A 27,663-nucleotide genomic window follows, 5' to 3' on the forward strand; every position below is an offset into this window, starting at 1 on the left:
CTAACAGCTGCCAAAATAGCACTGGCCCTTCAATACCGATCTGGTGGTCCAAATGTTGGGAAATCGTGGCAGGGGAAAAAATATTGGCGATTCGAACAGGAAACTTGACCGCTTTCCAAAACACATGGGCACTGTTTATGGACTATGCAGAGAAATATCTGGGTATAAACAGGAGACCCCCACTGACACAATGGCTCCAATGAGGATCTGATGAAGGGGAAGAGAGAAAACCCCATACATGGCTCCAGGAGATTACAAACGGGTTATGACCCCAGCAACAAATACTGTAAGGAGACCCGCCTTTACAGAACATGTCTTGTGAGATATATGAGCTGCAAATGCTGATAAAATGTCATTGTAAACATCATTTGAAAATGCTGCTTTAAAATATATGGTAGGAAAAAAAAAGGCAATTCATGTAACAAGGTAAATATACTTTAAAATACTTTTCAGGATCAGCACAAGTTAGTGGATACTCTTTGGTGATACTTCTTACACACTTCCCATACCATGAGATGACTTCATTCACAAGGACAGTAATGGCATGTATATATCACACTGATTACACTTTGCAGATTCTGGGGTTTCGGAAAGGAAAGGTTTAAGGAAGGAAAGGGTTAAAAAGGTTCTCAGTATGTGTGAGGACACTTAAATCTTCCAATGAACTCTAGACAAGCCTTTCCCAGCAATAACAGGCTGAAACAAGTTACCACCTATGAGGGACAGAAATATCACAGTCAATGGGCTACAAGAGTCTGCAGGGAGCCAGGACACCCAAAGTCAATTGGAACACAGTCTGTGGAGCTGAGGTACTTCTTAGATAAAAAGTATTGCACAAAGTTAGAGAGTTTGTAGAAATCACGTATATGGTCACAAGCTGTGAGGCCTGTGAAAAGCAGAGTTGGAATCAATTCTAAAGGTAAGCCGGTGCAATTTCCAACTGAGAAGAACACAGCTAAAAAGACACTGAGGTAAGTACCTGTTTTAGTGGTGCTTGCTGGATGGAGTGCAGTGATGTTGCATGGAGTGTATGATGTGTATAGGTTCCTAGAATGTTAGCTCGTTTACTTTTGTTGGGATTCTATGTTGCAGCAGTTGGAGAATAACAGCCTTACTGTTGGCTGTGTTTGCTGTGCTGGGGGTCCTTTTATTCATTAAGATAATCAATAAATCCTTGAAGATACAGCGTGTGTTTGGACCCCCAGCCAGAGGTATAAGCTGTCGTGCTTTCTACAGTATTGCTGCTCTGTGTCCACGTAGCAGTGGCTCATGAGGGAGCGGATGCCCAGCTCATCATATTCTCTGTCCCCGAGTAAGTACTGCCCAAGGTTGGGTGTGTCCCAGCGCTGCATCACCCGCGACTCTGCCCAAATCTGTTTACTGCAAGCGTATTTCGCCTGAAATGCCCTGTGCTCCTTGTAGACAGTACTCCCTGTGCCTCCGCCTGCATTATCGCCCTTACGTGACCTCCGCGTGAGTGCCCAACCCACTCACCTATCGAGGTGCAGCCCAAGGACACACTCGTCCACCAGCTCACCAGCCCTAACCGTCTGTCCAAAGAGGGCAAGATGTACGAAGCTTTACTCGCATAGAGTGGATGAGCTGTGCAAAGGTGCTGCGTCTAATGGTATCACCGGCTTTGGACATCCAATTTCGCAGCACTCTGTGCCTTGCGGATCTGCGAGTTCTTGCGCACACGTCTCATCTGATTAGTACCATTTAACACGGTATAGAGGCGCACCTGAAGGAGAGAGTTGCCGCCAGCATGAAATAGAGGCGCATGGGAAGAATAGTACTTACAGTGAAGATTGTAGAGCGTGAATCCGAAGATTTGAAGCAACGTGGCTCTATGGATTCTGCACAAGCCGTGCCACAACCATAGTGCGGGCCAGGGTGTACATTCACATGGTGTGAAGGCGAAAAAAGGTGAGCACAGCAAAAAGGGGCAGCCAGATAACACAGCAAAGTGGACCAAGGAGAGTAGTGGACAGAGAGTGCAGGGAGAGCAGGCAAGGCAGCATTCAAGCTCGTAGTGAGCACAAATATGTCAAGCAGCACACGCACGGCCTGATCACTTGCTAATCGAAGTGCAGCCCACGCCAGTGTGTGAAGAGAAATTACCTGAGGTGGCGAGAGAAGGAAGGCATTTGAAGGTACAGCGGAGACCATCGCATTCATCCTCCACACCAGAAGGGTTCACTTCTAACAAAGCACAGATCTGAACTGAGGATGGCAATGCAGGGAGTAACTGGTCCGCGCCTTTAGTTGTGGCCCAAAAGGGACCAGGAGAATTAAGACTGTGCATAGACCTACATGAGCTGAACAAATGTGTGTTGGTGGATTGGCATCCCCTTCCTAATATGGGAGTAATTCTATCTAGAGTGGGTCAATACAAAGTTGTCTCAAAACTTGACATGGCCTCAGCCTACCAGAAGATTGAGTTAGAGGAAGGGTGTCGAAAATTAACTGTGTTTATTACTCACAAAGGGGTTTTTCAGTTCAGAAGGATGCCTTTCAGATTAGTAACAGCCTCATCTGTGTTTCAAAAAGTTAAGGACAGGTTGTTTGGTGGAATGAAGGGCGTCTTTTGCTTTCAAGACGATATACTTGTTTGTGGTGAATCAGAAGAAGAGAATGATAGGGTGTTGGACAAGGTATTGAAGATATTTGAAGAGAAGGGAATTACCTTGAGGGAAGGGAAATGTAGGTTTAGAGTTAATAAAGTGGAATACTTAGGACATGAAGTATCCAGGAGTGGTGTGAGGCTGAAGGAGTGTTTGGTTAATGCCATCAAGGAGGTGAAGTGGCCAGTGAACAAAGCTGAGTTAAGGTCATTCTTGGGGATGATGCAATTTTATCAGAACTTTGTTAAAAACGATGCTGTTAAGGTGGTCGAGATGAGGAAGCTGCTGAAGAAAGGGGAGGAATTCATCTGGAGTCAGAAATTCACCAGGATAAAAGAAGAGATTGACTTGGCGCACCCTTTGGGTTGTTTTGATACCTGTCGAACAAGTGTTATTACTGTGGACGCCAGTGAACGGGGAATTGGCACGGTTTTGTCTCAGTTGTGTGATGGTGAAAGTGATGAAATTATTGCATATGTTTCTCGAGGTTTAAGAGGTGCTGAAGCAAAGTATTCTGTTCTTGAGAAGGAAGCGCTGGCATGCTATTGGGCTGTGGAGTGGTTTAAGAATTTCTTATGGGGGCAGACTTTATCATTAGAACGGATCATAAGCTACTAATTTTTGAGAATTAGGGGTTGGATAAGGTTTACAGGAGAGTGGCCGGATGGGTCACGAGGATGCAGTGTCATTGTATCAGAATGAAGGTTATTCCAGAAAGGGATAACATGTTGGCAGAGTTTGTCAAGATTGAGTGTGGTGACTGGTGCAGGTGAGGAGGATGGGAATATGGAGATGGGGTTTTGCCAACAATGAGGCTATTGTATCCAAGAAAGAGTGGATGGAAGAAGCAGGTAAAGGTGGCACTCTTGTGAAGGTGTTGACATATGTAGAGTCATCCGTGTGGCCCCGGAAGGCAGATGTAGAGCAATGCGAAAAACGGTACTGGGAGGTGAAGGATGAGTTGAGTGTGGTTGATGGTGTTCTTTTCAGGTGGGAGTGTTCCCTGGTCCCAGAGGGTATCCGAAATAGAGTCATTGATTTGGCTCATTGTGGGCATATAGGTGTTACCAAGACGAAATGTGTACTGAGAAATGATTACTGGTGGCCAGGATTCGACAAAGACATTGAGAGAAGACTGAGGAAGTGTCAGTTTTGTGTCAGTTCAGGGAAGGGGCTAGAGGCAAAGAAGCAACCCCTTGTGGAATTTGATGTCCAGGCCAGTGTGTGGACAGATTTAGCAATGGATATCATGGGCCCTGTCAATCTGGGGTATGGAAGGGGGAAGTATATTGTATTGTTCACTGATTTATTTTCTAGGTGTTCGTATTGTTAAGGATATCACTGGTGAAAGCATAGTGAAGGTCATTCAGGATGTGTTTGCAAGGGAAGGTGTGCCAGAAAGCATACTTGCCGATAATGGCATGCAATTTGCAGGAGGGTATTTTGTGAAGTATCTCAAGGAATGTGGAGTAAAGCATAAGAAATCAGCGTTATATCATCCTGAAACCAATGGCATGGTAGAGAGGATTAATAGGTACATGATTCACAGTATACACATGGCAGATGCTTGTGGTTGTGGTAAGAAGGTGGCTGTCCAGGAAAGGTTATTTGCCATGCGTATGTCGCCTCATTCTACAACTGGAATTTGTTCCTTTGAGCCATTGGTGCACAACATACGGCCCGCGGGCCAGTTGCGGCCCGCCATGCTCTTTTGTCCGGCCCACGAGGCACAAAGACTTTCCTAATGGAGGGTGGCCCGGGCCGGACAAAACACTTGCCCTCATTGGCTCAGCACACACGCATCCCGTCGCTCCTACGAGCCACGTAATGCGTGTGTGCTGCACCAATGGAGGGCCAGCACTACGGCTGGCGTGGTCTATAAGGCTTGATGCCGGAAGGCATTTCAGCCTTGGACCACGCCAGCCATAGTATGATTCCAGCGTTCCATCTTACCTGCCTTCCAGCCTTCCAGCACGTCTCCAGTAAGTGCTCTGTTTGTGTTTGTGTGTCGGGTTTGTTTTGCTTTGTTTGTGCGTGTATGTTGAGATGCGGGGGTGGGGAGGTGTCGGATGTGTATGAATGTTTGTATTTGAATGTATTTTGTGTGTATGTTGAGATGCGGGGGTGGGGGGGTGTGTCGGATGTGTATGAATGTTTGTATTTGAATGTATTTTGTGTGCATGTTGAGATGCGGGGGTGGGGAGGTGTCGGATGTGTATGAATGTTTGTATTTTGTGTGTATGTTGAGATGCGGGGTGGGGGGGTGTCGGATGTGTATGAATGTTTGTATTTGTATGTATTTTGTGTGTATGTTGAGATGCGGGGGTGGGGGGTGTGTCGGATGTATATGAATGTTTGTATTTGAATGTATTTTGTGTGTATGTTGAGATGCGGGGGTGGGGGGGTGTGTCGGATGTGTATGAATGTTTGTATTTGAATGTATTTTGTGTGTATGTTGAGATGCGGGGGTGGGGGGGTGTATTGGATGTGTATGAATGTTTTGATTTGAATGTTTTTTGTGTGCTGAGTTGGGGGGTGGGGGTTCGGGTCTGTATGGGTGCATGTTTGTGTGTGTGCTGAATTTGGGGGTGGGGGTTCGGGTCTGTATGGGTGCATGCTTGAGAGTGTGCTGAGTTGGGGGGTTTGGAGTTGGGGGGTCTGGGTCTTTATGGGTGCATGTTTGTGTGTGTGCTGATTTGGGGGGCTGGGGGTTCAGGTCTGTATGGGTGCATGTTTGTGTGTGTGCTGAGTTGGGGGGTTTGGGTCTGTATGGGTGCATGCTTGAGAGTGTGTGTGCTGAGTTGGGGGGTGGGGGGTTTGGAGTTGGGGGGGTGGGGTATTCGGGTCTTTATGGGTGCATGTTTGTGTGGGTGTGCTGAGTTGGGGGGTGGGGGTTCGGGTCTGTATTGGTGCTGGTTTGTGTGTGCTGATTTGGGGGGGTGGGGGGGTTTGGTTGGGGTGAGGGGGCCATGGGGTGGGGGGGTTTGGTTGGGGGTGAGGAGGCCATGGGGCATAGTGTTTGGTTGGGGGTGAGGGACATGGGGTATAGTGTTTGGTTGGGGGTGAGGGGGCCATGGGGCATTGTGTTTGGTTTGGGAGTAAGGGGGCCATGGGGCATTGTGTTTGGTTTGGGAGTAAGTGGGCCATGGGGCATAGTGTTTGGTTAGGGGTGAGGGGCATGGGGCATTGTGTTTGGTTGGATGTAAGGGGGCCATGGGGCATAGTGTTTGGTTGGGGATGAGGGACATGGGGCATAGTGTTTGGTTGGGGGTGAGGGGGCCATGGGGCATAGTGTTTGGTTGGGGGTGAGGGACATGGGGTATAGTGTTTGGTTGGGGGTGAGGGGGCCATGGGGCATAGTGTTTGGTTGGGGGTGAGGGGGCCATGGGGCATTGTGTTTGGTTTGGGAGTAAGGGGGCCATGGGGCATTGTGTTTGGTTTGGGAGTAAGTGGGCCATGGGGCATAGTGTTTGGTTAGGGGTGAGGGGCATGGGGCATTGTGTTTGGTTGGATGTAAGGGGGCCATGGGGCATAGTGTTTGGTTGGGGATGAGGGACATGGGGCATAGTGTTTGGTTGGGGGTGAGGGACATGGGGCATAGTGTTTGGTTGGGGGTGAGGGGGCCATGGGGCATAGTGTTTGGTTGGGGGTGAGGGGGCCATGGGGCATTGTGTTTGGTTTGGGAATAAGGGGGCCGTGGGGCATAGTATTTGGTTAGGGGTGAGGGACGTGGGGCATTGTGTTTGGTTGGGTGTAAGGGGGGCATGGGGCATAGTGTTTGGTTGGGGGTGAGGGAGACATGGGGCATAATGTTTGGTTGGGGGTGAGGGGTCCATGGGGCATAGTGTTGCACTCCAAGAGTGAACCCAATAATAAAGCTAAAACAGGCACAGTTAGGAGATGTTCATCTTTGGCTTTTTGAGGAAACCTGACTCAACGAAGGCCATACTCCTCTTGGGCAACCCAAATAGCAAACTGTAGCAGTCCAAAATAACGGCATGTTCAATCTAGGGTCAATAAAATATATATAAGTTAATTAAACAGGCGAGATACAATAACTAAATAGAAATAAATTATAACAATGGAAAATGTGTAGTACAAAATGTAAGTTTGAAATGCAAATAAAAATCGTTACCCCTCAAAAACATTCTTTTTCCATGTGTTTAGTACAACTTGGGGGGTTTAAAAAGCCTCCTGCCACGCCCCGCCTACTGCCCCGCCCACATTTACTTTTCGGCCCACTATAGCCCTCGTGTAAGGTACTTTCGGCCCTCTGTCAAAATCAGTTGTGCACCCCTGCTTTGAGCTGATGAGAGGACGCAAACCCAACACCTCGGTGTGTCCGCCGTGGTTAGGCAGAAGTATAGAATCTGATTACACTGTGGATGGGGTGAGAAGGATGTTGAGGAAGAGGAAGGAGGAATGGGTGATGAGAGAGAACAGAAGGAGGGGTAAAAAGGAGTTGAGAATTGAGTGTGGAGACATTGTGAGGATAAAGAAGGGTGTGGTCAAAAGGAAAGGGGAACCTCTGTACTCCGATCCCATCAAAGTAATAGCTGTGCTAAAAGGGGCAGTTCGTTTGAACGGAGGTCATGTATGGCACAAAGACAGACTTGCTGTTGCGAAGAGAGGTAGTGTGTAAAAGGGATATGTAACGGAGGGAGATGTGTTATAGTGGTGCTTGCTAGATGGAATGCAGTGATGTTGCATGGAGTGTATGATGTGTATGGGTACCTAGAATGTTAGCTTGTTTACTTTTGTTGGGATTCTATGTTGCAGCAGTTGGAGAATAGCAGCCTTACTGTTGGCTGTGTTTGCTGTGCTGGGGCTCCTTTTATTCATTAAGCTCATCAATAAATCCTTCAAGAAGATACGGCATGTTTCCTTCAGCAGCTTAACAGTACCCCAAGTCTAAACAGTACCTCTGGTTAGAAGAGTGGTCCAGCGGGTTTCTGTCTTGTTGCAGCAATGCAGACCCTGGGTTCCTGAGCCTCAGTCATAGGGACAAGAGGGAGGACGTCTGGAGGGCTCCTGCTGCGGCAATTCAGAGGTTTGCAGCTACGGGCTCTTTTCGGTTCAGCAGCACTTCGCGGTTTCAGCGCTCGGTAAACAGCACTGTCGCCGATATCTGTTGTGCTTCCTTCAGCCTTTGGGTCCTGCACTCTGGTGAGGGGACCCAAGCTCTGGTTGCCCTGCTTCTGGAGGGTCCTTAAGAGACTCCTGGAGCTTCTGTCCAGATTTCAGACGTTGCACTCGACTGCAGTTTTCTCGACTCCTGCACTCGGTTCTTGCGGCAGCGAAGAAGTACAGCCAATCAGGGAAGATGGTCCAGTGGAGTTCGTTTCAGGGTTAGTTGGTCCCACTAACCCAAGGGAAGAAGTCGTCCCTTCCGAAGCTTCTCTGTCGAATTGAAAAAGGAGTTTCTGCACAGCAGCAGCTTCACTGGGCAATTCAAAGGTCCATGAGGATGCAGCAAGCTTTGCTCACGGTTTCTTCGTCGGATGTTTCTCCCAGTGGTCGACTCTGCCTCTAATCCCAAATCTCTCGCCTTTTAAGCAGGTTTCTCCCATTCATGCACAGCCTATGCTGTCAATCACACAACGGGGTGGCTATCCTGAAAGGACAGCCAGCCAGCCAATCAATCTGGACTGGTTGCATTCATACACTCCTAGAGACAAAGGACAGGGGAGTTTTGAGGAACCTCCCTCGCATTGTCTTTCCAGACACACTGGAGCCAGAGGCGGGCTTCACGGCTGTAGCACTCGGTAGGCAAAAAGAACAAAGGGCTCAAACCTAGCTCAACACACAGAGTAAAACCCAAAAAAGACCTCCCGAAAATAAAATGGCGAAAAAAGAAGACCGGGGCCATTTTGACAAAAATGGTCACCCATCAGTGCTGTACTGCAGCTGAGGTTTCAGCCTGCGGTAGAAAAGCACAACGGTAGGACAATTAAACCACTGCCACCAGCCATTTAAAGTAGTGAGGTAACATAAAAATGGTTACTTGAGAATGTAGGATAAGTAACCCCTAGGTAACCACTCAGCACTCCACATAAGGTAAAGTCAATTTCACTTTTTATTATTCTTGGGAACAGTAGTTCACACTAGAAAAGGTATTTAAACCTTATGAGAAATCTAAAGGATGTATCTGTGACACTGCACTGAGGGTGCTGTGTGTCACCACACAAGAGGTAGATGCCTATGGAGTTTGTCAGACTCCAAAAACAGAGTAAACGCATAATCCAACTCAGATCAAAATACATGAGAGAGTGAGAAAAAGGTCTCACTCACTCCAGGGTTAAAAAGAAAAAGTCCAGCAAAAGAGCTGGGGGTCTCTAAGGTGAAGGGAATTAGCACAGAAATGAGAATTCTTGCTAACAGTGCTTTACCATGAATCAGGCTCAATGTCTATGAAGGTGGTGTACCTATAGCACACATGGAAGAAAGCACTCAGGCGTTCAGAGATTGGACTGATTACACTACAGACCTGTGATCTAGGGTAAAACCATGGGGCTGATTTCAGAGTTCCCTTTCATGTTGACACCCAGAGTTTGACTAGATATTTTACTACTACTGCCAAACGCATATGTTTGTTGTTCTCTGTAGACCTGTATTCCTTTGCCAATTAAAAAAATCATCCTGCTTATTTACAATTTGATACAGAAACCAGAATTTCCAGGTTGTTTATCAAATTTCATGTAATGGCCTACGCTGTAAACTCGATGCTCCCTCCTTCCTTTGGCTTATTTTCAAAATGAATAATACGTTTAATGTGCGGCCCATCCATCATTATAGGCAAATGTGAGTTCTAAAACTTTGACTCCTAGACATACCTTTTGTTTGTTGCTGAAGGCACTTGGTGGTGAGAGTTAAAAGTAGTAGGGCCAGTCCTTGCACAAGCCGTTGTTCATGAGACACATTACAGACTGTCCAGGCATGGTGAATGATGATCCCGGGGTCACTAGAGGTTAGAAAGCCAGGACGCGTTAAAAATGTGTACCAACTGCTAATCGAACGTGGCTGAGCTGGTGATTACACTCCTTGCAATCCCCTTTTCTGTGATTTTACTTCTGAAGATGTTAGTTTAGAGACATGGATGTCTTAGTACCTCAGAAATCTTAGGACGCGCCCGGAGAGAAATCTGAGAGGTCAGTGCCCTGAATGCATAACAGTCCTTCAGTTTTGGTTTTGTTTAGAGCTGTAGATGTGTGCGTGTGCGGGTGTAAATGCCATTTGCTACTAACATTACGAAAAAGACGCCTTAGTGGGAAAAGGGGCCGCGCGATTGATGCCGTGCAGAACCGCAAGCACCACATACTGCTTCTGTTACATTTCCACGTGCAAAGTGCCCTGCATAAGCAACAATGTTGTAGATGTGGACGCCCTGCAGGTAAGCTTTTTATGGCCCGAGGCTATCAAACGGAAAATTGGCTTCTCCCTGGATTACTTTGTGCACCCCATACATACTACATGAAGCTTACAGTCAGGGGTCAAGTCCTAAACCTGTAAGTGGGGGGGACTCATCAACAAATGCAATGGGATGTGACATTGCCAGAAATTAGCATATCAAAGTGAAATATGCACGTTTCATTGAATTGGCTTTGCATAACCACCCAAATTGAACAGGACGAATGGCATTTGCCTTTCATAAAATCAACACACACGCACAAACCCAAGAGAGGATATTTTCTTCTAATAGTGTTTTTGAAATCGTTAAAAGGTGTGCAGGTTTTAAACTCCAAGAAACAATACAAATGTTTACCCTGGGACTTGCAGTACCGAAATGGGACATTCCACCTTTAGTTTTGTTATTTTTCATCAGGTTACAGAGTGCAGTGGTGAAGTGTCCAGCCTACAAAGTTGATGATTGTGGTTTGATCCTCGAGTTCTGCTTTAATGCAAAAATTCAAAGAGGACTTCAAAGTTTCTCATTTTAGCTGGGGGGGGACTGATTCTACCCCCTGAAAAAAGTGGGTGGACTCCGTCCCCCGCGTGTACCCTCGACTTCAGCCCTGCTTACGGTACCCATTCCTCCTGAAAATGCCCATGTGCTCTGCTCAAGAGAAGAGCTAAATGAGCATTAATTGGGGCCTTCGACAAATGCCTCTGTCTGTGACTGATATTCATTGTCCAGGGCTCTTTCTAATGCACAGCCACCGCCTGATATCCGCTCGGGAATCGAATTATACATCTAGGTTTGGCAAAGATACCGCATCACGGGTGATCACGCGACTTTCCCGCCAAGTATGAGCGATAACCATGAGCCACGAACTATTCAATTGTTGGCTGGCTGCCTAAAACCTTTATTAAGCGGCTATGAACGCAGTTTCTCGTCCCTGTCACTAGGTGGCAGCGCTTCCCGACTTTCTGAATAAAAACGCGACAGGAACTAGGAGAACAGGAGGCATCATAAAGGTAACTACATTTTCTAAAATGCACTCTTAAAACACAAGGCCAAGGCCTCCGCGTTGCTAGGTAACTACGGAACATACGCCTCAAGAATCAGCAATCTGACCCCAAACGAATATCGTGGCAACATAAAATACCCATAGAAAAGCCTACAGCCTCACAAAGGCAAAACCACGAGAAGCATTCTTAAATAACATCCACCAAATCCTCACAGGCTAAACTTCCCACAGCTCTGACATCGGCTCTTGGAGAATAAAGGGTCAGACTAAAACGCTGACAAAATATTGGAAAACTATAGTAAACGCGGAGAGCTGCTGAGTGGCAGTAAGAGTGGTCTGTTGTGTTCCATCGGGGGCCAGTGGGCCACTCGTCTCGGCTTTCTGCTACTTCTGCCAAGGTAAGCCTTTTTGGCGGTTACTTGCCCCTCTCAGCCTAATCTCGGCCACTGGCGGTGTACATCTAGCTGTCCAGGAATCCCGGTGAAATATGCCAGGCAAAGCCGCCAGTAAGGCCCGAAACCACAATTTGACGAAGCCTAAACCCTATGGGAAATCTAACGACTACAAATAGCCTTCCCATCTGGATATGGACTTAACAAGGAAATTTCTATGGAACAATCTGCGACTTATCCTTCTCTTTCAGTCTTCCCTGCCAAGGGAGGAATTATAAGGTACTGTCAAGCAGGTATAATTACCCCGCATAATTCGACGACAGCAGCGGTTGTGCATGTGGAAATCGCAGCGAAGGGGAGGGTTAGCTACAGTCCAGCCGCTCGCCACCAACAGGAGTCGCTGCGCGACATTGATAATAACTCGCTTTTAGAATTGTGCTACTCCATCTGCAATAGGGGCAATCGAGGGGCGGGGGTGTATGGTGGGTGGAGGGTGCTCCTTCATTGGCTTGTAGGTGAAGCATGCGACTGGTCTTAAATACTTTTCATTGGTGTGGGGCCAGTAGAGGGAGGCAGCAAAGGGGAGTGCGCGGGACAGAGGCTGTAGTGCTCAGAGCGCAGGTAGGAGAATGGGATCAGCTACGCAGTGTTGGGGCGGTTGGGGGCGGAGGGGGTTGTGCCATGGAAAGACTTTAAGGCAAGGAAGATCATTTTGCAGAGCCTGTAAATCAGTACAAGTGCATTCAACTTTAATTGACACTTTTCCAGATCCGCAAGACTTTCTTTATTCATTCAGTGGAGTTGTGAAGCTGGACAGACTTCACACGTCCGCCAGCTTTTGCAGTAACCTGCCAAATCCGCCAGCACGAGATATCCATGCTGGCGGTCAAGCAATGGATTCCTATGGTAGAAAGCATTGCACATTTCTCCCATAATTGTACGTTGTAGGAGGCATTCCACTTTTTCTGAAAAGGCATGCAAAAAATGTTTCGCCCACTCCATTTCAGAAATGAATAATATTGCATGCGGAGGTAACGTCGCACTAAGGTGCAATGTCCACTTTGAGGAAAAGGAGCCCTAAGGGTTAAAAACATGAACAGGGATGGATTTTTGCATAGAGCAACGCCCTAATGTGGTGACATGTGAAGGTGGGAAACGCTAGAGGTAGGTTGAAGGGGGTGCCTGTGGCAAAACTGAGTACTGTGTCAAGTTGGGTGTGGGGGGGGGGTGAAACAGAAGAGGGGGCGCCCCAGGAGGAGTTTGGAGCAGTAGATGAGTTTACTGCGGTAACCAGGGTGGTGATCAGTTGTGGGTGAGGTGGGGACGAATCTTCCTGGGGTGTCGCTTGATACTAGCCGCAGTGGCAGTGATGGAATCCTTTACTTTAGGGGCACTGCCAAAGAGGACCCCAAGGTTGCGAGCTTGGGGGATGGCGTGAGGAGGTTTTAGAGGAGTTTAGCATCAGGCAGGGAAGCAGCATCCCGTGGGAAATGACGGAGAGGTTGGTGGTGTACTTCTAGATGTCAGGAGTGAACGAGGAGAGTGAGGATAAATACAGAGTGGCTGCGGTGGATGTTTAAAACGTGCTGATAGGTGAGTGTGACAGATATGGATTCAAAATGCATGACGGGACAAAACCTCAGGGCCCCGCAAAACCCTGCGTTCCCGCTCCCCCACTCCCCCACTGTGCTCCTGAAAAAAGCGGCAGAAAGGCCAGAATTAAACGCTGAACATTTCGATGTGATTGGTCACAGACTCTCCTGAGCTATCGTCTGGAAGTGTGCGCGCGTTCTAGGGAGATATCCCAGCGTTTGGCTCCCTGACTTTAAACATGTAGAGTTAATCAGTGTTGCATACAATGTATGTGCTACCAATGTGCGGTGTGCCAGAAAGAGACAGAAGTGTTCAGGGTTCCTGAGACAGGCTAAACACGTGTTTATTGTTAGAAGGCATGAGTGTCGGTGTGCTGCTGAACATATTGTGGAGGGAATGTTTCATTGATGGCCGGATTGTGTAATGTATGCCCTGGCATGGGAGCTGGCACTGCTGCTGCCTGTGCTGTAACTGTTCTGGGGGGGAGGGGGGGGTTAGCACATCAATGTGGAACATGGCACAGCAGATGTCTGGGGTCTATGCGGAAATGGGCATATCGAGGTGTGCTCATCTGCGCATGTGAGGCTAAACCTTAGCATATGAAACCATTACTGGAATGAAAGTCCATGCTTGCACATGTCTGCCCATGCATGTGACCTTGTAGTTGTGCATTTAAAACTGTCCCAAGTATATAAAGCCATATGCAGGCATGTGCCAGGGAAAATCTTAATGAGACTGTTGAACCCCACGGCATCATGCCGAATAGATCAGGTGCCCACCTGGCGTGGCCAGCTGTGGGTCTGGGAGAGAGTGTGTGAGAGCCATCTGCCCAGCAGCACCCCAAAACCTGGCATGACATCGAAAATGGCGACGAGCCTGAAATTTGTGTTGGGACGCACCACGTCATACTTCAGGGGAGGCGCATTACAAGCAGGCGAAGTCAATGCAGGGGTCTTCATTCCCGAGTAAGACGGGCCAAGGGGAGAGGATCTACGTTCTAACCACGTCTTTTTTACAGTTCGATTTTTCACACATTTCCTCAAATAAAATGCGGGGAAGACTCCCCCTGCAGCCCTATTCCACATCCCCCCACTTTAAATATTACCCCCAACCCAACCCCCCTCCTATTTTTTTTAATGGCGATAAGTGTAAATTAGATTTTAAAAACGTGTCGTTTTCTGCATCGCAGGGTTTGTGTTCGATATTTTCGTGCAATACCGGGGAGATCCCAGGCAAGTGGGGAGTTTGAACATTGGCGTGGGACTGATGAGTTGGCAAGCAAGGTGCGGAGGTTGCTACGGGTGGAGAGATGGTCGGTGCAGAGAGGGATGGAGGAAAGAGCATAGACAGAGGTGGCTGGAGGCAGGAGAGGAAGAAGGGAAGAGTATTTTATGGGAGGTGGGAAGGAAAACCACCGCGGTAGGTTGCAGGGGACAGAAGAAGGAAGCTGGAAGGAGGCACTAGGTGCATATTGGAGAAGATACTCTTGGTAGGAGGAGATACTGGTGGAGTGTGGTGAAGAGTGTGGTCAGCAGTGGAGCAGTTTAGGAGAGAACGCTCGTTATTTTCCTGGCAGTATTTCCTCAGTGGCTGTTTTACCTGGGGAGGAGCCTCCAACGTCCTGCAGTTAAACTACTCTCCCAGCACGGAGTGTGGTCAGCAGTGGTCCACGGTGGGACCAGAGGGAGCAGGAGCTGGTCCATGTAAGTTTGCAACTGGAGTTGTAATTTGGGTAAAAACTGGTTGCATCAGTTAAATACAAGAATAAATGAATTGGAACTGCCGCATTCATTGCATTCATCGCTTCCTTGTTTTCACATAACATTAAACTGAGCGGTTGCATTGCAAAGACGCATTTATTTATCTCTGTTATAAACATGTATTGACTCAGAGGCGCTGTCAAGCCATTATGCTGTGGCAATTTTTATTTTTATTCTCGAAGTGCTAATTGAGACGTTGCTGAGTTTTGTAACATTGGGTCTTTTAGGTGTGACTGCACTTAAAAGTAGCTGCCAATTAGAAGCTTTTTAGAAATATTTTAACTGGTCCTTTGCGAAATGTGATCAAGTTTCATAAGAAAGAGGACTAATATTTATAATCTGAGAACTGGATTTCTACGGGACGAGTTAAGCACTCCGGAATTTGATGATCCATTTCTGTTGGGAGCTTGGTAAATCGTCCTGTAAAAATGCAGACAAAGACCCAGGCCCAACCATGCACTGAAAAGGCACAAATAATTAGTGGAAATCAAGAAGTGCCAGGAACAACAGTGAATAAAAGCTTGAGAGTGCTCATTAGCTCCCCCAAAGTGGGTCAAGATTTGAGTTTGGGCGACGTGGATTGTTACGATTAAAAGGAAGGGGCAGATCCATCAAGCATAGCCCCGTTCGAGAATCGAGGTTTGCCAGATTCTCCCAATGATGAAATATTGGGTGTCAGTTCACAAGTTCCTCCAATAAGTCCTTCTGCACAATCTTTCGTAACAAGCCCTATCCTTTCTCCAGTTGTACAATCGTCGACAAACGAGCGTTTATTACAGCAAATGCCAGACAACAGTTCAAACGTTCATCAAAAGTTGTGAGTGGCAATTTAAAAGATACGACTGGAGACCGCTAGGGGGCGTGTACCAGGATGGACGTGCAAGGACGCTGCTCCTCTCTGAGCGGCTGGGCCTAGTGAATCCAGTTCTCCTCATGGTAGAGATTGGCCAGCTTGGGATCGCCCATGGACTGCCCCCCTGGCGTTTGAGTGGCTGCGGACTGTGCTCCCACCGGCCTGATTGAGTGGCAGTGACCCGGAGGAGTTGACAGACCTGCAGGCCCGGAGAGCTGGGTGCTCCGCGGTCCCCGCACTGGGGATAGAGAAAGCGCCATCATCCCGCCCAGCATTGAATCTGGCAGAGAAGGTGTGAGCCTTCGGGGAGCCGGAACAGACACTGTGAGACCCTCCCAGGCACCAGGCGCCCCCGACCATCAGAGGGCTCAAAACCCTAAGTGCGACACCCAGACCAGGGTGGAGCTGTGAGCTGCAGGGACAAGACGGTGACTCCTGACCAAACAGTGTACCCGTGGGACATGGGAAATCAGATCCCCTACTTGAGGGCTCACGGTGGGAGCAGAGGTTCTGAGCCGACCTCATCCAACAAGGGAAAGTGACCTGTGCCATTGTCTGAGCGGTTCCAGTAGGGCCGCGGATGACGCCTCCTCCCGGCTGGGGCCTCCTTGGAGAGAAGCCGCACCCCAGCGAAGCAGCGGCTGACGTCCAGGAGGCAGGTGCCCCGCAAATAAGGTGAGGAGACCCACAGAAGAAGCGAGATGGCCCAGCAGCGGAGAGGCATAGATTGAATATGAGGGAGCGGCCGGATCGCAGTACAACAATGGGGGGCCAAACAGACTCAAACCATTACGGGCAAAGCCCAGCGTGAGCTCATTCAAATCCGGGGAATACCACAAGAACAGAATTCGGGCCCAGGGGGTGAAAGAGGAGCCTTGCAGGGAGGCATAGACATAGAACACGACGTTGGGTGGTGGAAGCGGGCCTGAGGGATCAGTGAAACACTGCCGAATTCCAGGGAGGTCTTAAGAGAATGGCAGGGAGACAGGCACAAAAGGCCAGGTGATGACGCCCAGCTTCACAATCAACTGATTTCGCCTACAAAAGCAAGGAGGGTGTACACCAGAGGAGGATGGGCTCCAGCCTCAAGGAAGGCCCCCACAGGGGTCCTGTTTCTACAAAATGTCCCTAGATCCTCGGGAAGCCCCTGAGAGATGACCCCCCCACCCCAACTATCAAAAAATGGCATCCAGGGAGGACTCACGCCCCCGCTCTGACCTGGAACGATTTGAAGGACATATTGCATGAGATCACATGAATTAGAACGGGCATACAAGCATCCATCTGTGATCTCAAGGGCAGGTTAGACAAATTGGAGGATACAATGGAGGGGCTGGAGAATAACCATCTACAGGTGGATGCCCCTGATATGAAATAGGAAGTGCACATAGCTGACTTAGAAATGAGAGAAGAAGAAATACTGCTGAAGCTGGACGATTTAGAGAACAGAGAGAGGCGCAACAACCTACAAATTCTCAGAATGAGTGAACAGAAAGGGCAATCAGCAATTGAAGTTGGTCCGAAGGTCCAGGGCTTGACAAACCAACTGTTCACCCTCAAAAGAGGCAAGGAGGTGCAGCTGGAAAGGGCTCACAGAAGCGGCGGCGGCGACAAGGGCTCGAGATCCATAGTGGTCTGCTTCCTTAGATACAGGGAAAAGATGAAAGTTCTAGAAAAAGCAAAGCGCCTGGGGAGCTTCCTTTATGAAGGGGACACGTTCAGGGTGTTTCAGGATCTTTCGGCCCGACGCTGGCATGTCGCAGAGACTGCACTCACTCACACAAAGGCTCTCCGACAAAGGCATTAGGTATAGGTGGTCCTTTCCCTTTGCTTTAACATTCGAGCAAGGAGAGGTGGACTACCGAGTAACCAGTGGACAGGAGGCTCTTCAGGTGCTCCAGGTCATTAAGAGTGAAGAGGGAACGGAGGGCCTGGGGGGAGCGGGGGCACCACCCTTGGAACAGCGGCAGAGACCCGACGGCCCAAGAGCTTCAAAGAAGAAGATGCAAGGTGGCAGAAAATTCAGGAAGTTGAATACACCTCCTTATAAAGAGACTGGAGACAAGAGTTAAGGAGCGGGAGGCTGCAGACGCCCTGGCAGTGGTAGTATACGAGCATTGAATCCCCACCGGGGGAGGTGAGGTGGTAGTGGGGATTACGGAGGAGTCGCGTTTTCTTCCTTAGTGGCACACCTTAGGGTGGGCGTCTCGGGTAGCGTATTGTCCAGGGGGTAAGGAGGGAGGGGGCCAAGGTGGACTTAAGGATTCTCAAAGGGATGGACAGATCTAATGTACATAGGAATGCTGTAGTTCTTTATTGCATCGAGTGGACAAGAGGGGAATTCATGACCTCCATTGGTGCACCCTGAGATTACAGGCCGGATGGAGGTCCTCAAGATAAGTTCCCTGAACGTAAAGGGTCTCAACTAACCCCACAAAATGCTCTCTACTGGGAAAAGAAATGAAAATCTCTGATCTAGATGTTCTCCTGATACAGGAAACCCGGATGTTACTTGGGGAGGAGAGGCGTATCCCAGGGGCACATGTGGGTCAAGCATTCTGGGCATCCGGGTCCCATAAAAAGGGTGACGTGGGTATCCTACTTAACAGAAGGCTCAGGCTCTCGGAGCCGGTGGTCTGGAGCCGAACACTTGGGATGGCCCTGGTGGTATCAGGGACCATAGAAAACACGATGGTTACCATAGTGTCAGTGTACTGCCCAAATGTTGGTCAAATGCAGTTTCTATGGGAGACCATGGGAGAGGTCCTGGTTAGAATGGAGGGCCTCTTCATGGTGGGTGAGACTTTAACTTGTGGGCGGACAGGGAAATGGACCATAGTGGTGGACAGATCCGTTCGGGGAGCAGGGAAGGAACCGCAAACAGGGGGTTTGGTGATTACATGTGGGACCACGGGCAAATTGATGTGTGGAGGGACTCCCACCCGACAGAGAGGGGTTATATCTTCTACTCACTCATCCACGGTCCTAGAACGAGGATAGATTACCTTTTCATGGAGCAACAGCACATTAACAGGGTGGGCACCTGCAAGCTTTCCCCGATTAGTTGGTCGGACCACGACCTGGAGGAAACGGAGATGGTCCTGTCGGGTCTGAAATCCAGGGAATCTCTCTGGCGATGTAACAACCTCCTCCTCAGAGATACCATTCTTGTAGAAGAATTGAGGAAGGCTATTGGGGAATTTTTCCAATTCAATGACACGGGAGAAGTAGATAGGGGTAGGGTTTGGGACGCTGCAAAGGCAACATGCAGGGGCCTCCTCATAAGGGAAGGTGCTGCCATGAAAAGAAATAGGTGCTTGCTATCCCAGAACCTCTGTAGTGAGATCCGCCTCCTTGAAAGTGTCGAGGGTAAGGGAGAGAAGGAGAGGGAGGAAGACCTTGAGATGGCAAGAGGTAAGCGCCAGGAACTGATGGATATAGAGATGGGAAAAATAGTATGCAGCCTGAACTACCTGAAACAGCGAAACTACGAGAAGGGGGACAAAGCAGACATATTACTTGCAGCCAATTTCCGAGGCCTGAGGGCAGAGAGGTGGATGACAAGAATTTGGGGAGAAGGGGGTCAACAACAAGCCCATTACACAGGAGGAAGTGTTGAAAACCATAGCGGGTCTAAAGCTGGGGGAGCACCGGGGGAGGATGGATATACAGCTGGTTTTTACAAGACTTTCGCAGGATCCCTGTCCCGGTATCTCGGTGGAAAATAACAAAGTGAAAGGGTTAAGTGCTCAATCCCCTCACTGCTCATTCACCATTTTCATTTCATATTGAAAAAAAAGCACCACTTCTCATTGTTTGTAAGGTACTTCTATTGATATGTGAAAATATTCAATTACTGGTGGTTTTTTGGGTTGAACATCATTTGTTTATGAAGTAAAGCAAATCTATTTGCACAAAAACATAAAGTGAAACAAGTGCACATCTTTGCATATACAATTATACACATTACAAAATGCTGTTGCAGTTCTATGGGCTGTCTAAGCTGTGTTTTTCTGGCCTTCGTCAGGACGGGGTGGACAATGTTGTCAAGATTTTCAAGTCAAGCTGTGGGTCTTATTAGCCACAAGTATCCCCAACAACAAAAGGGGAGGATTATGGGTCTCATAGTGTCTTGAGTTCATGAGTTGTAGTTGGGTACCTGTGTACAGGTAGCGCTAAACAAACGATCTCGCTCGGCATATGACTCGCCTCATTTTGTGGATCGCCTAGTTAAAGAAGGTGTTTATCCCAGCTGATGTACTATTTCATCTGTCTGGGGCGAGTGCCATAAATTCCCTCGAAGTACTGAGGCTTGGCGGTGAGCCAGATCTGCTGTGTGTCAGTAAGGCAAACCCCTCACGCACCAGAATCGAAAGCACGGCCGAGTCACGGTATCTCGCTGGCCTATTTGCTGGCATCATGGCTACTGGGAGGGAGGGCCCCCCTGCCCCTGCCCCTGTCTTTCGGGAGAGCCTTGATTACTGTCATCCCAAAGGAGGATAAAGACCCCGAGGATTGCAAGTGATACCTTCCCATCTCCCTACTCAATGTGGACACCAAAATCTTCACCAAAATACTGGCCACAAGAATGGAGGGCCTCATGCCGAGACTCATACACTCAGATCAAGTGGGCTTCATTCAGGGTGGACAGAGGGCAGACACAATACTTAAGACACTACACCTCATGGATGTTGCTGCAGGAGGAGAGGGATTCCTGGTGCTAGTATCCATTGACGCAGAGAAGGCCTTTGACCAGGTAGACTGGGGCTTTCTCAATGGGGCACTCCGGAAATGTGGCTTCGGTAGAGGGATTCTAAAGGGCATCCAGGCCCTATACGAAAGTCCATCGGTCAGGGTCACAGTCAATGAGTGGTTGTCCCGGACCTTCAGCTTACAACGGGTCACCAGACGGGGTGTCCACTATCGCCCCTGCTGTTCGCCCTAACGATGGAAATACTGGCAGAGTATCTGAGGAGAGCGCCAGAGGTAGAGGTTATCAGGGTTGGGGATAAAGAATTCGAACTAGGGCTCTACGCAGATGACCTCATGCTGCATCTGAAGCACCCCACCCGCTCCATCCATGCAGGTAATCAGAGAGTTTGGGAGGTTCTCAGGGTTTAAGGTGAATGTTGGAAAATCGCTGGTCTTCCCCTTTGTCCCTGATTCCGCTAGAAATATTTAAGAACTGGAACCACTGGGATTGCGGATTCCGTTGGACGAGGTGAGGTATCTCGGGATCAGCCTTGTCTGCCCGGACAGGAACTGGGCCGGGCCAATTACCCTCCCTTTTTTGACAAATTACTTTCTGAGATGGAGGGGTGGGGGAAGGGCAGCTGTCGCGTATGGAGGGGCTCAAGGCAATACAAATGAACCTGCTACTGAGAGTTCTGTACTTATTCCAAATGCTCCCAATCCGGACCCCAGTGTAACATCTGAAAGAAGCTAAGCAGTGCATTATGAGATTCCTACGGCAGGGCCAAAAGCCCAGGGTGGGATATGGGACGCTCATTCTCCCATAGGAGAGGGGAGGGGTAGGCCTCCCTGACCTGTTCTTGTATTATAGGGCGGCTCAACTTAGGGCATTGGTCCCACACCTGAGGGAGGATCCCGATAAACAGTGGGTGTTTCTGGAAAATCAACACCTGCTCCCAGCAACGGTGGGGGAATGTCTTTGGGTCCCGAGGAGCAGCATCCCAAGACGTATTAGATACCACCCAATCCTGGGGGGTCTATGGGAAGTCCTAACCATGGGGGGAAAGGCGGAGAAATTTACCACCTGGCCATCTCTCCCATGTCATACCTGGGCGCTGCTGGTTAGGGATGAAATACCGGATGTTGAACACTATCAGTCCTAGTTTGAGGCAGGTCTCAATAGGGTGCGTCAACTGGTACAAAAGGAGGAATTCATAAGCATTCAGAAGCTTGAGGAGACGCTTGCTATTGGGGGGTTGTCTGTGCTGCTATACCTTAGGCTAAAAGGAATATTTATGTCTGGAAAATGGAATAAGTGCATTCAAAGGGATCTCACTCCAGTCGGGAAGGTTCTAGAAGGGTATGCAGATATGAAAAGCCTCATTTCACGCCTCTCTTGGGCACTGTTAGAACTCGAGGAGGGGGTCACTTGAGGGTTCCGAGGACGATGGGAGAGGGACTTGGAGATGAAAACAGGAGACGAGCTATGGCACCGCCTGTGTAAACGAGCCTTCACGACCTCTATATCATGCCAATACAAGTTACATGCAGTGAAACTGCTTCATCGTTGGCAGTACGATCCGGTGCGCTTGTCCAGAATGTTCCCAACCGTGGATTCGCACTGTTGGCATGGGTGCAGAGACAGAGCCGACTATTGGCACATGTGGTGGGCGTGTCCCAGGGTGCAGGTGTTCTGCCTGAGGTTTTGGGGTGGATCACGACACGGGAGGGGGGAGCACAATTTGGACCCCTTGTTTGTCCTGTTTTGGTTGGAGCGGAGTGACGTCAGGTGGGATGCATCTTCATCCCTTGTACATTTTCTTCTATTAGCGGCACAAGCATGCCATGCCAGACATTAGAAAAGGGGGCACTTCCCCACACGGCAGGAGTGGTCTAAAATAGCCAAAGATATATATCTCATGGAAAAGATCTCTGCAGCAATTCACAGAGGTAGTTCATCGGTGGAAAATGAATGGTTACAATTCCATGATAAGTTTCAGTGAAGGAAAAAAGGGCAGGTGATTATCTAGGAGGTATCTGCCCGGCCTCCCAATGCTCTAAAAGTGGAGCTCAGCATCATGGACTCCATGGGGGCAAGGAAAATACGGTTGCAGCACACTCAGCTAAGAACTTACACTTGAGAACCCAGTTCAAACCTATATCTGCCTTAAAAGGTGAATCCACTTGCATAAGGGAGGAGGGAGGCAGAGGGGGGGATAAGAGGGAAGTATGACATGTTGACCGTTGTTTTGCTAGAGGGTTTCGCCCTCATGTTGTAAAAATGCAATAAAAAGAAATTTACAAAAAAAAAAGATATGACTGATTCAACACTTACTTACTCATTGGTAAACATGTTTGAGCTATTAAACGGTAAAGTCCAGACACATTCTGGAATTTTGTTGGAAATAACTAAAGAAGTTGGTGGATGTGATTCCTCTTTAGAAGGTCCTAAAACAGTGATGAACTCTACAGTGACAGATTCCTTAAAGGAATAAAAAATGGAAGATATAGGTATACATCCATTTTGCCAAATGGCAACTTCACCCAAATCGTTATTGACACATTTTTTGGGTGCTTTTTTTAAATACCATAAACAGGTAGATGGTAAATTGGGGCAAGGTATATAATGGGGGGGGTGGGTGGCGGTGGGAAGCAGCGGGTTTCCTCTGGCTGTTTGTGGTTTAAAAAAAAAAGGCAATATCGGCCACACACAAAAGATCAGCGAATTTGCAATTTGCAGAAAAAAAACTGCAAACATTAATGAAACTGAGGTATAAGCATGTGGCTAAGCCTCGTGGAGGTATGAGAGGAGAGACAGATTGGAGCGGAGATAGTAGAATGTGCGGGGTAGGTTCCCTGAGGCACAAGACTGTTGCTAACTTTCAAGGAGGGAAGTGAGGAAGGTCCTTGGGAATAAAGACAGGAGGTGGCGAGAAAGCATAAATTGAGCTACTATGTCATTTTAGTTTAGCAGCCTCTTTGTGGAAGCTCTGGGGTTTTGCCTACAATATACTGCTGCAGCGTCTACTCTCCTGTGGGCACAGGCATGGTCGGATTCGGCCATCGGACATTCGGTCACAGGCCGAATGACTTGGAGGATCTGGGGGCCGGTGTCATAAAAACAAGCCACCCTGGGATGTTTTTTTGAGGTTTACATTTTTTTTCCTTTAGGTAATGTAATGCTCTCCAATGAAATTGTCAGGTCACGACTCGAGTGTGGGGTGGGTGATGGGCACACGTGCAGCAGCGCCACCTTCTAACTTCACCTTCTCTCTCCCCCAGATAGCAACAGCCTGTTGTGAGCCAGCCTGCTGCTTCCAGTGGTGCCGGGCCTCGTTGCTCAAGTTGCTTGCCAAGTTGCTGCCTGAGTTAACTTGAGACTGTAGTTGTGTTTGAGGCCTGCCTGTCTCTGGCTCACCATCCGCCACGTGTGTCGTCGACGGGTAACTGCTGTTGTGTGTGTGTGTGTATAGTGTGGGACCCCCTATATTACCCTCATTAGACCCACACACCTGTGCGTCCCTCAGAGATCACAGGATCCCCCTCCCCTATATAACGCTACTTAATGTTTTTTGCTGCTGCTTCACCCGCCTGATAAATAATTCTTGATTTTATTTGTAAAGTTCCCTTTTATGATTATCCTTGCCAATGTAGAGTAACTTGACCGTCCTCGCCCTAAGTGGATGGTATATTTTGGGCGTGGGGGGAACCAGGAGCAAATTAATCTTTAAAAAAAGGATGACTATTTTTTTAAATTGCACTGAATGACACAAGGCCTAGTAGTAACATTGTTTGTTTTGTTTTCTCGGTCTTCCCTCCCCTCCTTTGTCTTGTTGCACCTAGAAACACTTGTGTGCAGGTGCGTTATAAATGCCTCATCATATCACTCTGCAAACGGAGTCACCCCCCATGGCCGGTTTTATTCTGGCCCCACTCAACATTGCTCCTTATCCCTTTTCTCTAGTTGAAGGTAGAGCCGCCCCTGCTGGAACACAATCCATTGAAGTATCGGAGCAGTGCTGCGAGGTGTCAGGGTTGTTAATGAGTAATCCCAATACTATTATGTTCTTACATAGTGCTTGTGGCGCACAACCTCTCCAACTTCGAAGCACTATATTAGCCGTTCTTTTTGCCAAAGCTTTAGCACTCTTAAAACAGGCGTTATTATTACTGTATTTTGAAGGGTACTTGATGTATCGACCTCACAGGGGTGACGGGGTAAGGCCCAGCGACTGAATTCTACCAGCGAAGGGGTGCATAGAAGAGCGTCTAGCAGAGAATAGCGCTTTAGGTGGGGGCTACTGGCTAGAAGGTACTTTTTACTTTTGTATTCTGAACGACATTCAATGGGAAGTGTGGAAATTGACAGATAGGATGACATAGAAATGGCGACACAAGGAGAGTAAAACATGGCTTGGGCAAAATGGAGAATTTACAGGCAACGAGGTTGCGTTAAAACTGAAAGGAAAAAAAAGAAAACATCAGGGCAAGAGAGAAACGAGGACAAGTTGGACAACCCGACAAAGAACACAAAACAGAAACAGAAAGAAAGAAAAACGGAGTGATAAGGGGGAAAGTAATGGAGAAAGGCAAAGAGCAACGAGAAAGAGCAATAGCTAACATGTAAGAAATAGGACGGGCGGGAAACCAGGGACTCAAAAGCGAAGAACAAAGAACGTCTGAAAGAAAAAAAGAGACCTCCAACTGGGTTGAATAAGGAGGAGAACCAATGCGTTGAAAGGAGTGAAGGTAAAATGAGGAGAAGGGGACTAAAAGGCGAGAGAAAGGAGGAGGAACAGAAACACGCAGAGATATCACGTTCGGGAGAAATGTGTCAATATTAATATTAATGGGAACGTAAGTATAGGACAGGGAAATCCAAAATAATGTGGCACGGGGTAGGATAGAAATAGGGACATTTTAAACAGGTGTTCAGAAGTGGAACCAATGATTTATGTGCAGAGAAAAGAAAGTGTGGCTGAAAAACGCAAATCACGTGTGTGAAAGTGCTGTGAAGGACCACAGAGGGGGAGGGGAAGAGGCATGGGACACACACCACGCACAGAAAGAAGTACGCAGCCAGGGACACGTAAAGAGGCCTCTAATATGCATGTCCCCGAAAGGGAGAAGAGGAGCACCCCCTGATGGCATGCCTCGCCCCTGGGGCTTTGAAAGGAGGGAGAACAGAGCATGTCAGCCTCAAGCACTCCAACACAGGACCATGAGTGGCTGAGTGCTTAAAAGGTGGGTTAGTCCGTGTTGCTTATTCTGAAGCTGTAATGTTCCCACTTGTCCCGTTTATGCCCCCACATGTGCACCGCGGTTCTATTGGCACAGTCCAATTCAGCGCACTCGTATTGGAATTCTTGACCCCTCCATCATTTTCACCTGTGCAGGTTGCCCCGAGATTTTGCCAGCAGGTGCATAGCCCACTGAGCTATAGTGCTGGCGGTCTCTGCATCAGGACACGAGGAAGTCTTAGACGAGGGAGGTTGAGTGTTGTGTGTACTGGGTTGGATCACAGACACCTTGGCCAGCAGGGTCCGGCAGGCACGGCTCCGTTCCCCTGGCTGCCGTCTCAGACATGCCTCGAGTCTGGTTCTGTATAATAAGTATTTAGCTATGTGATGATGATTTTTTTTTTAAAGAACAAAAGGAATGTTATCAATTTCTCAAGCGTTTACACAAAACTTAACATATAACAAACACATTAACCCTCCATAACTGGCATTTTCTGTAAAGTCGTGATTTGTTGCGATTCACGGATGATGGTTTGAGGGTCACTTTTTTGAGGCGAGGGATGGGCCCATTTTTTTTTTGGGTGTCTGGGCCTATTTCTTGTCCCACTCCGACCCTGGGCACAACAGGGCAGGGAGTGAGTGCATGTGGCCTAGAAACACCGGGGCAGGAGTTTTCCCGGCCCTTGGAACAAGAAGTGGACAACCAGAGAGACAAGGAAGAAGTGCGGGGGTGGTGGGGCATTCAAACCCCCCCCCTCCCCCCCCAGCGTGGTAAGTGACTGAATTCATCCTCTACACGGGAATGAAACCTGGATTGGGATTTACAAGTGATGACTTGAAACCCAAGGTGAGGTTAACATTTTATTTTGCATTCGTCTAGTGCAGCCCAAATCTGTAACTAGCCCACATAAACCTTTGTTTGAAAATATACGACCCAGTGTTGATCAGTTTTTTGGCACAAATACTCACAGTACGTGGGCATGCAAGAATGAACCTTGGCATACAAAAGGTGTTCACATGAAGGTGTTCTTGGCATATGTTAACACCTCTCCAGCATATATGATGGTGGACGGGATTTTGAAACATTAGTAACTGAGAATAATTAATGAAACAGTTAAGCTCATGTCTGTGGACATTTCTAAGGGGCACTGGGGGTGATCACTCGGAACGCTGTTTAAAAACTCATTTAAATGGTCCACTAAGCCCTCGCCCTCGACCCCCAGAAATTGGTGACTGGCTCCACTCCTGGATTTTACACAACTCAAATTCAAGATTCCACAGAATAAAGGGAGGGGCTTCTCACAGGTCCAACTCCATCTATGCCATGGGAAACAATAATATTGGCATAAACCATTGATGACCGATACATGGATGAGGGACAGCATTTGGAACCTGGCATAAGCAAGGCTGCACCCTCAATAGAGAGTCCCCAATGCCGAGGAGAATTCTGTATGGACCCTTGCTACTATACGAAACTAGCAGTTCAAAACCCCTGATAACAATGACAACCTACTAAAGAAATCGTCCTACTTCAGTATGTCATGTCACCTCTCCCCACCCCCAGGCCAGGGCCCGGTCTCCTCACTTAGGACTGTCTGCCTCCCTTCTCAGACCTTCTGATTCCTACAGCCGCCTGCGCTTTGAGAGGCCCCTAAAGTGAGCTAGCATTGGCTCCACAGGCAGTCCCCTGCGCATGCTCCAGATCCCGCTCCTGGGGCACTCTGCCGTGTAAGGTCTAGTGAATTGGGAAGGCGTGAAGGGGGTATCCCGATCCTCCCCTATGTCAACAATACAGAGATATTTGTAATTGCCTGTGATTTCAAAATGTTGACCTCCACTGCGACCAGGTTGGAAATCTGCTGCAGAACTTGAAAATGTCCCATTCGCGTCGAGCATTACAGTCAGGGAAGCCGACTTATGAATTTCGGGGGGGGGGGGGGGGGGGCAAATACAGGAAGTGACATCACTGGCAGTTATATGGCCGCAAATTTGCATGTAGTTGTGTAGTTGCCAACTTGGTACAACGGCGCGGGGGGGGGGGCGGTGTTGGCGTGCGCAGCGCAGAACAGTGGAAACATTGGCTAGCATGCACTGCATATAC

The sequence above is a fragment of the Ambystoma mexicanum genome, chromosome 2p (genome assembly GCF_040938575.1).
Source record: "Ambystoma mexicanum isolate Mex_15411 chromosome 2p, UKY_AmexF1_1, whole genome shotgun sequence".
NCBI classification, from domain to species: Eukaryota; Metazoa; Chordata; class Amphibia; order Caudata; family Ambystomatidae; genus Ambystoma; species Ambystoma mexicanum.